The sequence below is a fragment of the Perca flavescens genome, chromosome 17 (genome assembly GCF_004354835.1).
Source record: "Perca flavescens isolate YP-PL-M2 chromosome 17, PFLA_1.0, whole genome shotgun sequence".
Taxonomy (NCBI): Eukaryota; Metazoa; Chordata; class Actinopteri; order Perciformes; family Percidae; genus Perca; species Perca flavescens.
In genome coordinates, this window is record NC_041347.1 from 18,441,462 (window position 1) to 18,455,679 (window position 14,218).

At 40.9% G+C, this 14,218-nt stretch overlaps 1 protein-coding gene across 2 annotated transcripts in view; it reads right to left on the reverse strand.

Moving 5' to 3' along the window:
• Positions 1-13,656, reverse strand: part of lzts2a (leucine zipper, putative tumor suppressor 2a) — a 51,928-nt gene extending 38,272 nt beyond the window's left edge. For both annotated transcript variants that reach the window (XM_028603972.1, XM_028603970.1), the window contains exon 1: positions 13,407-13,656. The gene's annotated coding sequence lies outside the window, so the exon portion shown is untranslated. The remainder of the gene's footprint in view (positions 1-13,406) is intronic.
• Between the last annotated feature and the right edge of the window lie 562 nt (positions 13,657-14,218).

Below are 14,218 nucleotides of genomic sequence, written 5' to 3' on the forward strand. Positions count from 1 at the left end.
GACATCTGCACATGTGCATGTTGTGAATGCTTGTGTCTATGTGTGCTCATGAATATGTTTCTGTACTGTATATGTGTCCCCTCTGCCACGACCACAGTAAGTGTGTTATTGGAGCAGGGTGAGCTGGGGTCAAAAACAGCAGAAACAAACGAGGTCCTGTGCAACCCCAAGACTGTTCCATGAATCAGCCAGGAAGTTATACAGTAGCTGGCCAGTCCTCGCAGCCTTCAGCTCACAGTTAATAACTTCCAATGCAAAGTTTCTTATACTGGGCTGATTAAAAAATCCATTTAGATTTAGCTTTATTCCCCCTAAGAAACCCAAATAAATATAAATGGCCAGTAGTTAGAGTTCGTGTTTGTGACTTAATGCAAGAACATTTTAGCTGTTTTTGTGTTATAGAGCCAAATCTGGGATCCAACAAGTGTGAAAATGAAACCAAAATTACCATGAGGCAGCAGTGCTATGGGAAATACCAAATAAAAAAAGAAACAAAAAAAACAAAAAAGTTATTTGCAGAAACACAGAACACCTTCTGAATTTAGTTTAAAACAGGAGCTATTTCATCTGCCTGATCAATTAGATGTACAGTAAGTGTGTGTGTGTGTGTGTGTGTGTGTGTGTGTGTGTGTGTGTGTGTGTGTACAATAAACAAGCGCACTGATGTCGTCCAAGTTGGCCTAAAGGGAACCCCACAGTTCGATGTAGTTGAGGGAACACGTTTCTCTCCCTGCACGTGTGCTTGTAGCTGTGTGTATGTGAGAGGACAAACAAACAAACAAAGAGAACACATATATTCAAATCTGATCAAAGAACAAAAAATAACTCGAAGGACTCGGGAGATGGTGCAAGGTTAATTTATTCCTAAAATTAAGCAGTAAAATTAGAGAGAAGACGTTAGGTTTGGTGTGTACTTTGCGTTGGAGTTTGTGTGTATTTTTTGAACCCATCACTCTCTGAAGTGCGCCATTTGCTTCAAAAGACAATCTTTTCACGCACTGAGCTGAGTGGCACGCAATTACACCCACATTTCACAGCATATTAATGTCAAACACTGTTCGACTGTTAACTGTAGCTCTAACTTAGCACCTTACACACACACAAACACACCGTCAGATCCGTTGAGTTGTCATTTTCTTTTGCTCAGTGGCAAAGGTCAGCGTACACACGTTTTCATGACACCCTCAGGGTATATAGACATACTGTATGTGTGTTTGTGTGTGTATATAGAGCTAATGGAGACTGACATGGCTGCTGAGCTGTTCTACGCCAGGCAATGCGGTCTAACCCAACAGCAGGGATAAACTATAAATAGACTATCTCATTCACCCCCAAAACTCCCCCATCCCCCTTTTTTCTCCTGTTTCCTCTTTTCCTTTCGTTTTATCTGCAGACCTTTTATAACATTTGCTTTGCCTTTGATTTCCTCCAACAGCTACATGTTTCTTCCCTGCATCGCCTTGCCGATTCCTAATTTTTCATCATCTCCCCAAATCCCCATTTTCAGTCACCTGTCTTTTGTTTGAGGATTTTTGGTCCCAAAGAGAAGAAAAGCTAAAAACAAAGAAATATATCCAAAATACTGGAATAACAAATAAGTCAACACCAATCTTGTGATCTCAGAAGAGAGAGGGAGAGTGTGTGGGATGGGGAAAAGGGGGAGATGGGCTAGTTAAGAGTGGAGATAGGGGGAGACAGTTATGTAAGCAAGGCTAATCCCCTCCCAACCCTGCATAGTAAATAAGACAGGATGACAATGGCATCATTTCATCTGTTTATCTCTGTATCCGCCGTCGCTACCAGTCCAAAGCGCTCTGTCTTCACTGTAATCTATCTGTTTGATCTTTGACAGCAGACAAGAGCTGCATTTTAAACTCCACAAACTAGCAAATCCTGGTCTGCTAACATTTTATTATATCAACAATAACATCAGATTTTTGAAATCTCTCTCATAGTAAGAAAGGAATTGGAAATATTCCTGTTAAACAAACTCAACTGACAACAACTATAAATATTCCACATCTAGTTTGTTATCGGATGTCAGGCATTGGTTTTCTAAAAGTGGAGCTACAGAAACAACATGATTATTGTTAATGATATACTGAATTTTTTAGATTTGGACTCATAAAACTCCCATCATCACATGGCTCTCATCCCTCCAGTCCTTCTCTTCTCAACTCTAAGCCAACATTCTGACCTCTCCCAGTCCCATCACACTCTCCCACCCAGACACCCTAATCTGTAGAGGTACGTTTGGTTTACGAAGGTCAACAAGGCCAGCAGAGTGAGTTTGCATTAGGTATTTCGGCACACAACTATTGATTGAATCCTCTCACAAGGAAAGATAAGACATTATGCATAGCATGTTAATGGTTTCAGTTTAAAATGACCTATTCTGTACTTTATGTTTAGTGCTTAGCATGCTGACATTAGCATTTAGCTTAAAGCAACGCTGCCTAGTACAGCCTAATAGAGACGCTTACTTTGAGATTAATTTAGGCTCTTCAGAAACATATGTGTAACATCACATAGACTATGGTTTGTGACATCATAGAGACTATAGGCTCGTTCAGCAGCCTTCAGGCTGAACAGGAAGTCACAGAAACAATGTGGTCCAATTCCAATTTAATAAAATGTTATCAGACCCATATATCAGCTTGTAGCTACACAGTGTCCAGTTGTTTTAATTATGACAGAGTAGCTCTCAAAATGCTCTACATGCGATATGTTGCTGATTTTAATTAACTTAACAACACACTGTAGATGATCGGTAATCTGAACAAATTTTGTCTCTCTGACTTCTAAACATAACTATCAGCCACAGAACATGTGTTCTGTATAGAATAAGCCTTTAAATCAGACAAATAGCAGTTAAAATCCCTCCAATTCAAAATCAATAAAAAGTTTATATAAAAAGTCATCATGTTGAGTCGATTCTGAACCAATCAGCTGTTAGATCAGGTGAGAGGTCGGCGTTTCCCAGCATGCCCTGGGTCCGCCTGGGTCTTGCAGTCGGTGAAAAGCAACTGCGTCTCAGAACTGCGGCCGCCTTGATCTCGTGAGGTTATCGTCGCCCATGTGTGCATGACGTCAGAGCAAGTCGGGATCAAGTCGGACACAAATCTATGCATTGGGCGGCGATTGCCGGTGATTGATCGATTCTGCGAAGATCTGGCTCATCTTGAACGAGCCTAATGGTTTCACCCTAAACCTGCCCCAGCATCACTGATGGGTGTGGTTAGTGAGCACCTGTAACCACGTGCAACAGTGATGTCATGTTGCACAGACACAACATGAACACTTTGACATCACTGCAGCATTGAGAGAAGTTCCACCACTGGAGGTCAGCAAAAACAAGATTTTCAGGGGATGTTACTCAATAAAGACAACATAAACACATAACACAAAGAAACATAATTTTACAAAATCCCTTAATTATGGTTCTATAAGAATAGATATGTACAGTAGCGGATATTTACAGGTTTTAATATGTACTCTTTCTAAGTTACTATAACCATATCTTTGGCATTTCTGTGCTGCACTTTCTTGTTGTTCATCGGATCATTCATGCCAATATATACGTATATCACCCACTAATATTGGCCATCAGTCAAGTTTTATTACCTTTATTAATGGGTTTTAATGAGTTTTTCTACTTTACATTCAGCCATCAAATCTTTAGTTACAGTTAACATACAACATTGCTAAATGGTTCTTAGACTAGAAGGCAGACGGTCAAACTCTCTATACAAGTAAGCTAGACTAGCTTTATGAAATTGATTGTGAGACCCCCCCTCCACCTCTCCAATCCTCCTGCTCAGACAGGACGCTCCAATAAACTTTGACCTACTTATGTTTGCCCAGAGTCTGGGCCAAGAGTGGGGGGGTGGGGGGACACCAAGACCCCAAACACTGCAAGCTTCACGCTGATGCAGCCTGTTATGATAACAATATGAATATCAAAGGCTTGTTTAAACAATACATCTTTTGAATGTCAAATCGCAGAGGGAAGCCGAGGGAGGCTTGAGGACGCGTGCAATGGAAAGACTCACACTGGACTCATTGTTCAGTACATTTTAAACTAACAAGCACACACACGCATGCGCACACATACACGCACACGCACACGCGCACACACACACACACACACTAAGTATAGCTCATGCTGAGGACTTGATTTCACTTTTCTGCTGATCAAACCCGTCCTTCATCTTTTTATCCGCACTGTGTCTCTCTTTTCCAAGAAATCTCACTCAGCAGATGGACACAATCCTCCATAACCAATTCTCTGAAGGATAATGCAAAGCAGAAAAAGACATGGCGACACAAAAGCAGACAACACCTCCATGATTCAGCTCTGTCAGTGTGAGCCCATGACCCAGTGAAACTGATACAAAACCAGAGACTGCATCACTTCGTAAACTGCAACTATGTTCAAAATCTGCCAAATGTTTCATAAACGCAGGACGGATTCCAGGCCAGCTGAGTCCTGGCAATCCATGTGTGATGGGACCGCTGAGGGATGAGGGCTGTCTCGGATGAGAGGGTGGTGGGAGTTATGTTACCGCGGCTGGGACTGCATCCCAGAGGTTCCCAGAAGAATTCTGGGAACATTGGAGCCCAATGTGTGTAAGAGAAAGGAAGTAAGAGATAGAGGGATGGATGTTTGGAGAGGAGACATCTGTCAGCAATTAAAAAGTAGGGATCAATCACATAGTTTCACCACTGAGAGTACAGTATGCAGAGATACACTTGGGTCATGATGTAAACTCTCTCATGGTTAAACCCCACCCCGTCTCCACGAGACAAGCCAACCACAATTTATCCAAGCTAGTCAGCTGATGCGGGAAGGGGGAGGGGCTGCCGTTGGTACGCATTCTGCCAAGGGGTCATCTGGCAGACGCATCCTCCAAGCTGGCTTCACTCCGCTGAGCAAAACACACACACATAAAGAGGCAGAAGCTGGCCAAGAGGGTGGGTCTGATCTATAAATCAGACACATGTCCAAACAACTGGGTGTCAACAGATCTTTGCTTATGTTATTAGCTCATAGGTGCCCCGCAGCAACATGCTGAAAAACTCACTGATTCGATTCCACTGAGGTAGTTGTTTTAGACAGGGCCTATGAACAACTGTGTAGTGTTTGGAAAGACAAAATCATATCTGAGAGGATCCTCTAAAAACTCCTGAGTGAATTACAGCTAAACCACAGCAGCAGGGGGCAAATGAGCTTTTAAACCGGATAAATAATTCATGTTTTGCTTCCTCTTGCTGGAACAAATCAGGTTTCCAATAGAGGCAAATCAACAAACAGCTTAATCAATGGCTTTCTCACTTGTACAGTAAGGAAGCAGGGAATTGTTAGTAGAGGTGTGAATCTTCACTGATCTCCCGATTTGATTACGATTATCATGTCAGCGATTCAATTCGATTCAATATCTCGATGCATCACGATGCGTCAAATACATTTTTCTATTAAAGCCAAGCTTCAAAAACAAAATATTCTGCAGTGCTCTAATACTAAATAAATTGGATACATAAAACTACAGCACTGAGCACATGACACTTCCTGAATGTGCAAAACATAACAGAATATGTAAACAGAAATGTTGTTAGGCCTACATTAAATTGTAATCAGAAATAATCGATTATGAGCCTGCCGATTATCGATGCAGCATCTTCCATGATTTGATGCATCGATTATTTGATTAATTTCAACACCTCTAGTTGTTAGTCATGTAAAGAGTCCAACAGATTTGTTCAGATTTCAAGCTAGAATAAGAAAATATCTCTTAACTGAAAAAGAATGGGTTTTCTCATAGAGACAAGATTGCTACCAATAAAAACTTCTTATTGTTGCAGCTGCAGGTCGTATCCCGACCTCCTAAAACCATTTATCTGTTACCGGGCAAAGTGCCTCGATTCTGGACCTAATACTGGTGTCATCCATCAATCTTGTGTTGTGTGCATCTGTGTGTGCGTGTGTGTGGTCTGCTGTTTCAGCACTGGCCATTTCTGTCCTCATACATCAACCTACTGACAGCAGTGAAGTGACGCTTTGTGACATATGAGGCCACTTTACCTTCTCCTAAGAAAGAGAGAGGGAGAAAGGCTAGGCAGTGCTCAAATGGATGAAAACTGGTTCCATGTGCAGTGATGGTACTTATACTGTATACTTTGCACAAAGTACAGCTGCTGCATTTGTATACTGCAAAGGTTGATAACTACTTACATAATCAGTGAATTTTGCTGCATTGAAACATCTTAAAACTGCAATTTCAGCGTGTAATATAAGTTTCTCTACAGTATTTTTAGGGTAAAGTGATGAAACATGAATGTTGAGGAAACACACTTTGATTGGCCTACTAATGGAAGTTTGGAGCAGTTGGTAGACTTCAGCACTCCTGGTTCTAATGTGATCTGTGCCAGAGCTCTGCCCACTAATGTCCATTATACACAGACTTACTCCACTCTGCATTGATTCTGTCTTTTCTTACAGACTGTAAAGGCTTTCAGAGCTAATCTCCGCCTGCCATCTCAGCTATCAGATTCCAACAGCAATTTAATTGACCTGCAATCTACTTACGCAAAGAAAACACATTTTGAGTCTCCTTTCATGTTGAAAAGGGTTCTGCACAAGCATGATAATAGACGGGCAGTGTGCAAGTCCACAGAGCATTTAATGGCTGCTTTTGGGTGTTTTTAAATCTGTAAAAAAAGTCAAAGGGGGTAATGACAGGCTGAGACTGAAGACAGCTTGACGATGATAGGATTGGTCCCCCCGAGTCTGTACAGCCACACCTTGGAGCTGATGAATAGGCAGGGCAGAAGTCTGTATGTATGGAGCTCCTGTGGCTTCATATTCCTCTTGACAAGTTAGGTGAGACATGCTAGCGGCTCTGTGAAGGACAGCAGTGCTTTGAGCTAACTGCTAATATTAGTATGCTACTAACACACAATGACAATGCTAACATGCTGATGTTTTAGCAAGCATAATGTTCACCATTTTTACCATCTTAGTTAAGCATGTTAGTGTAATTGAGTAATTATATTTACTAATTAGCACCTGATGGGAATGTCTTTAGTTTTGCAGGTATTTGTTCAAATATAAAAAGTATGGACACAAAAAATTTTTGACCTGATGATGGTTCTTGAGGAAAGTTCAGGAGATCACCAAAGTTATTACAAGTAATCCTGAGGGTGACATGAATGTCCGCACCATATTTAAAAAATATTGCAGTCTGGATAAAAGTGGTGGACCAACAATACCATCCATAGAGCCAGCTTAGCTAAAAGGTACAACACTTGATACAGCCTAATTCTCAAACTTAAAATCATGCAGAAAGAAGTAGTCTTTCCCCCTGTAGACCTGGCTTGGCCTCTTGTAGCTTGACAAATGTCATTTAATTGAAGTGATGCAGTCAAGAAATCTTCATAATCAGCAATGCCAATTCTGACATAATTTGGTACACAACTCGCCACAACAACAAAATAAAACCTCCTGTGTATGCATATCTTTCTTTTTTCTATTCATGGAAGAGATTACTGTATTTGAGGTTGATTGCACTGCACTGAACTAGTCGTTATCATCAGTACACAAGGGATGGCCTCTACTCTTTTAGTAATTGGACGAGTCTGCATAATGTTAGTTAGAGTCTGAAATATACTTAAAATGTCAGAGTGTAAACACTTTATTCAATTATTTTGAGAAATTTGTGAGATTAACAAAGAGCCTAGTAAACCCAAAATAGCTCACCTGGCTTTCATGTCAGACATACAGGGTCAGAAATGCAAAAAATAAAAAATGTTATCTGCAAGGCTGTGTTAGTTTTTGCAAATAACAAATAATTAAAAAAATAGAAAAGTAAAAAAGTATTTGCAGTAGAGGATGGCTGCACTGTTTATGCATCCGTGTGTTTACAGGAAACAATCACTACACGTCACTTGTTGGGAGTTTTACCCACTGGCCATAACATCTCATCGAACACTGCTACAGTAAAAAATTATTTTACTGGGAGTGGATCTATCAATTTGCAGCAGGCGGCCTCTTCAAAAGTTATAAATCCATAGTTTGATTGTTTAACTCTTCAGTACTCAGGACCAGACTAAATGCAGCTCTTGTTTAGTGAACCATCAAGGAAGGTCTGACAGTGGAACTAACAAAGATTAAAGGTCCCATGGCATGAACATTTCACTGTTTTTTTTTAACATTAATATGCGTTCCCCCAGCCTGCCTATGGTCCCCCAGTGGCTAGAAATGGTGATAGGTGTAAACCGAGCCCTGAGTATCCTGCTCTGCCTTTGAGAAAATGAAAGCTCAGATGGGCCGATCTGGAATCTTGCTCCTTATGAGGTCATAAGGAGCAAGATTACCTCCCCTTTCTCTGCTTTGCCCGCACAGAGAATTTGGCCCACCCATGAGAGAGAGACATCATGGCTTTCAAACGAGCAAAGTGGCAGTTGGTCAAGGCCACACCCCCACCCTCCACCTTGCCCCCTCCTCTCTCCTCCTCAGTAGCTACAGACACAGAATTGGCACATCCTAAGGAAAGCTCATTGTGGGACTGGCTCTAGTGGCTTTAATTCTGCACCAAGGCTGAATTTTGGGAAAGATACAGATACAGTATTAGGGGACCACTAAGGTCTATATAAAAGCATCCAAAGAGCACCATGTCATGGGACCTTTAAGACATGTTTTAACACTGAGTAAAACACGGATGAAAAATACAATTTTAAATGATGTTTAATGAACATATAAAGCTATTAGATAAATGTCTCTGAATGAAGCCTAAATGAGTGTTAAGCATACAGTACTGTGTCTATAATCAAGTTCCATTCAAGTCCAATAAACTCCAATTGGGCTAAAACTAGCATGTGATGATGAGCATGTGAAAGGAAGCATGTCACTGTAAACAAGGAACGATTGGTGTTTTGTGTCTTCCTTCTGATTCAAAGCTGTAAGTTGGATGTTAAAATGAAACCTGCTCTGGAAGGCTCACATAAACCAAAATACTCGTACTGCTGTTTTGGAGGATCATGTTTATGGCAACAGCTTGTCTCTCCCTAAATAGTGTGGACACCAATTTCACATGAATAAATTCTAAATGCTAAACTCTGAAATCATTTTAATTGCAAGAGACGATTAATCATTGAAAAGAATCAATAGCAGAAATAAAAAGAACCATCATGTCTTCCACTCTGTCATATCCATGTTGCTTTGTTTATTTCTGGCCACGGTAAAATCTCTGGAATGCAAGACGACAAAATGAATCTACAAAATCAACCACATATGTACTGTATGCACATTTAAATTAACAACTGAGAACTCGTTTTACTGTCAACTTTAGAAATTTGTTAGCTCAATAACAAGGGTGCTATATCCGTTCTTTATGACTGTATTGCAGGGTTCTCGCCTTCATCTGCTATTACAGCTAGACAAAATTGGGAGGTCGACCTGGACTATAGGTTTACTGATGAGGAATAGAGACGAGTTCTAAATAGGATCCATTCCTCCTCCATATGCAGCCGTCATAGTCTTATCCAATTTAAATTCATTTATCACATATATTGGACTAAAGTTAGGTTAGCAAAGATCAAACCAGAGATGGATCCTACATGTGATAGGTGCAGGCAGGCCCCAGCTTCTTTGCTCCACATGTTCTGGCTTTGTCCAAGTTTGACGGGCTACTGGAAATTGATTTTTAATTCTATGTCAGTTGCACTGGGCTCTGTAATTAACCCTTGCCCACTTGTTGCACTTTTTGGTCTCTCCCCAAAAACTGCAAATTTGTCAAACCTCCATAATGGTGCACTCGCCTTCTGTACAATAATAGCCAGGCGATTGATTCTCTTTAATTGGAAGTCAAGTCAACCACCTATACTCATATACACTGGATACGTGACCTAATGAGTTGCATCCATCTTGAAAATATAAGATATCTGAGAGATGGGAAGCAGAACAAATTTAGGACTATTTGGAACCCATTCATTTCCTACTTCTCTTCTATAAATGCCACCAGGATCACTCCCACCCTGCCATCACTGTCTTAATCTGTCTTAACCCCCCTCAGTTGGTATTTTTTTTAATTTATTATTATTTATTTATTTTCTACGTATTTTTTATAATTGTTCTTGCTCGTCTTGCTTGCTGTGTCAGTAACATAATTACAGCTTCTTTTTTATTTAATTTAATTTTTCTTTCCGTCCTTTCTCCATTGAATAACTCCAACTGCCATAGATGATGTGATTATTGTTCAATATGTAGCTAGATGCTGTATGTATGTTTGTCATATATGTTGTCTACTAACAAAAACGAAAATAAAGTTATATAAAAGAAAAAAAAAGAAATTTGCTAGCTCATCGAGCGCACACTCTGACCTGCATGGCAGAAGACAAATCTATCTGCTGGTGTTTCTTTAAAAGTAAAAAGTCATAGCTTCAAAATGCTGAATTATAGCAGATTAATTATAGCAGATGCAGATAATTGTTAATATCTTTTATAAATTGGTCAAAGACTTAGAAAAATAAAACTGTATGAACATTAAAGCAAAACCATTAGTGATGTTGTTGCTACACTTTTAGTCAAGAACAGGTCTTTAAAAGCAGGAAATGAAAGGTCACTGCAAACCCAGGCAGCTAATCACCAGATAAGGGTAGTGTGTGTGTGTGTGTGTGTGTGTGTGTGTGTGTGTGTGTGTGTGTGTGTGTGTGTGTGTGTGTGTGTGCTTTTTAGTTTTAAATGTACTGAACAATGAGTCCACAGTCAGTGAGTCTGACACTGACAGCTCGTCTGTCCCCTGCTGTGCTCTAGCTCTTGTCCCGTTTTAATGGGCTGACAGCGAGAAACTGACGGAAATCTCAATGACGCTCCTGCTGTTAGACACACCACAGCTGAGGGGAATCACAAGCAAAACTGGATCTCAGCAACAACATTACTTCCACGAACTGTATCTAGAAACAGGGAGGAATCAGCTGCACAGGAGACACTGAACTGCAGCATAAAATCAAACAGACCTGCTTGTCTGACATGAAGCTTTAGACATGAAATAGGTTATGGAGGGAAACAAAAGACAAAACACATCTGTTGAGCTCCTTTGAGGGCATGATTACCTTCCACAAGACTTTTCACATGTAAGCTCAGTAGAAAATGAAATATATTATAATTCAGCCTCTTTTTTTTACAGTTATTTTGTATGTATACATTTGTTTTTCTGTATTTATTGTTTTTAAACAAAATTTTTCCCTTTTTGCATGTATTTATTGTTTATTTCATATTAATGTTTAATGTTTGTTCGTTTATGTATGCACCATTCACCATGGAAAATTCCACATAGGAGTACCTTATTGTGGCATAAACCATTTTATGATCTGATTCTGATTCTGAAATACATGTCTCAAAATTACCTACAGTGTGTTTAATAAGAGCAGTAGCCTATGTTACATCATGATGGATGACAATGAATTAAACATGCAGACATGCTACTTGCGTGCTTTTAATCACATCCACTACTCAACGTCATCGCCGCTGCAGCAAAATGAAATGGAAGTCTGTTATCATTTCAATCCCAGATGGCTGGAGAGGAATTTTGCTAATTGAGCCTCACAGGTGTGGATCAAATTGCTCGCTCTCTCTCTATATCACTTTATTGTGGGATTTTCCTTTCCTCGTTATGCAAGAGTGCTCCCGAGTGCACAGATGTGCCGCTTGTGTGCACATTTATGTACTATTTTCAGATGAGATTATCTAATGAGCAAATTAAGCTGCAAAAACTGCTGCTACATTTTGAGCAGTAGGTGTCTATAATGTTTCAGCGTCTTCAGAGCAAGTACTGTGCATATGTGCATCAGCTGTCATAGTGCCTCTGGCTGTGTTCTAGTTTCGACTCACACATATTTGTTAACTCAATGTAGACATGAATGGAGATGATGGGAGGTCGGATTATTCGACAGTTAAGAGCAGAAAGCTGAAGAAAATCTATTTCATAATCAATTTGAAAAGGTAGAGCAGGAGCACAGAAAGACAAGGAAATCAGTTTCAGGATTCCATGCTATCAAAAGCACATTGAACCATGACTTTGGTCATGTTCTCGCTTGAGTGCCTCACACGTCGCCCCCCCTCAGGGCTTCTCGTCCTGTGAAGGAGCCACGTGATAAAAAGGATCCCTCAGCATCACACCCTCCTCCCCTACCTGCCCCCCCCCCACCTCTTCAGCTGTTTCAATCCTGATCATCCGACAGCTTGGTTATCACCTCCCACCAAATCCCCCTCTCCCCCTTCTCTCTCTGTATGTGTCCTGTCCCCCCCCATCCCCGCCTGTGCTGTGGTGACAGGGCAGGATGATATAGGGTCTCCAAGTGAGCTGGCGTGATGCCTGAACACCAAGTTAACATCCGTGCAAGTGAGGAGGGAGCATGTGTGTGCAGAACAAAAAGAATCCATGTTTGCAGCGTAAATGCATTCATGTGTTGTTTGCATTTAGCTAAAGTCTTAAAGCTGTGACAACATGACGTCTAACCCATCAACCAGCTGCAGGGGAGGGTGTTCACCACCACAGATGAGAAGAAGATGAAGAGCATCTCAGGAATGCTTCAGCATTTATATCTGCTCCTGTGGGGATTATTTATGGTCCCATAAGACCCTGGGCATTTCCAGTTCAACTACTAACTAATCCATATATTAAAGTGGGCCTTGAGAACATAAAACAATGTGCTTAGGTCTTTCTTTCTCTCTCTTTGTGTGACCTTTCCTTTTCATTACATTCCCTTCATCCTCTCTGCTTCTTTCTGAGAACTGACAACAAGAACAGTGATATGCAAGAGCAGTTGTGTGTGTGTGTGTGTGTGTGTGTGTGTGTGTGTGTGTGTGTGTGTGTGTGTGTGTGTGTGTGTGTCAGTTGCAAGGGGGCAGCCGAAATCCCATTCACCGAAACAGCCGGATGGAGATAACAGAGCAATGCTTATTCTCTAGTTTCTCTCCCTCATACCTCTTCTTTCTCTTAACACACACACACACACACACACACACACACACACACACACACACACACACACACACAGCATTCAACTGAAACAACTGCACATTATTAAACTATTAATTACCAATGAATCATGTAGACTATTGTAAACCATGCACACTCTAACGCAGTACTATCAACTTAGTATCATCAACCTCCATTTTGACACACATGGCCATAAACCACGCTTGTTTATGGATCATTTTGCACAAATTAGTCAACATCATGAAATAAGTTACTTTTAATTCTTAACTAGACGTATACAAACAGGGTGAGAATCTTTGAAACAAAGACAATAACTTTGTTTAACCCTCCTGTTAGAGAATATAGCACAACGATGCAGGCTGACCCACTAAATCACTGTTGCACGCTGCGTGATCTAACGTTACTCACCTTACAGTAAGCAAGATGTTCTTCACAAGCAGACCGTACAGCAATATTTCCTAACACAGTAAATGTGCATGAATCCGGTGTTCTTTTCTGTGCAGGTGCAACTTTTCTGAAAACAGCAAACAGCCTGAGAAATTTCCTCTTCTTTATCTGTAGCTCTTTCTGTAGTTAACGCTCCTTCTCCCACAAACCCGTCCGGGTCCACAGCAGCTCGGCGGATCCGCTGCTGATCGAGTGTGTTTGGTACTGTCACCGCCAGAGCCCGGGCTGCAGCTCTGCGGGGCGGGCGGACTCTCTGCTCCAGAAGGGTCTCGACTGCTGATCCACAACAGTTAGCTTAGGACCGGGGAATGAAGGGCAGGGGGCGCCGCAAGGGGGTGCTGCGACGACCGATGAAGCAATTTCTCCAGCGCATGTTGATGTATTTAATACTTTGTATTCATAATAATAGAGTATTCTTTACCGGTGCAGTGAATCACTGCCAGTAGGACTACTATACTTGATAGACTGTTAATGATAATTAAATATTGTACAAAGAACAATCAAGATAAACAACAGAGCAGTTTGGGACACTGTTTTCAGTGTAACCATCTGGTAAAAGTTGAGTGTAACTACGTGCTGAGGCATATGCCAAGTGGAAGTGGCTTCTTTGGGGCCCATCTATCATCAAAAGTATTTTGGCGTTGCACTGTCCATTTATTGTCCTAAATTAAGTTTTTCTTTTCATTTGACAGTTAAAAGTGGTCACTGTTTTGTTGGGGAACATATCACAGTGGTTGCTTAAATGCATCACATGCTGGTTCGTTTAAGTATTA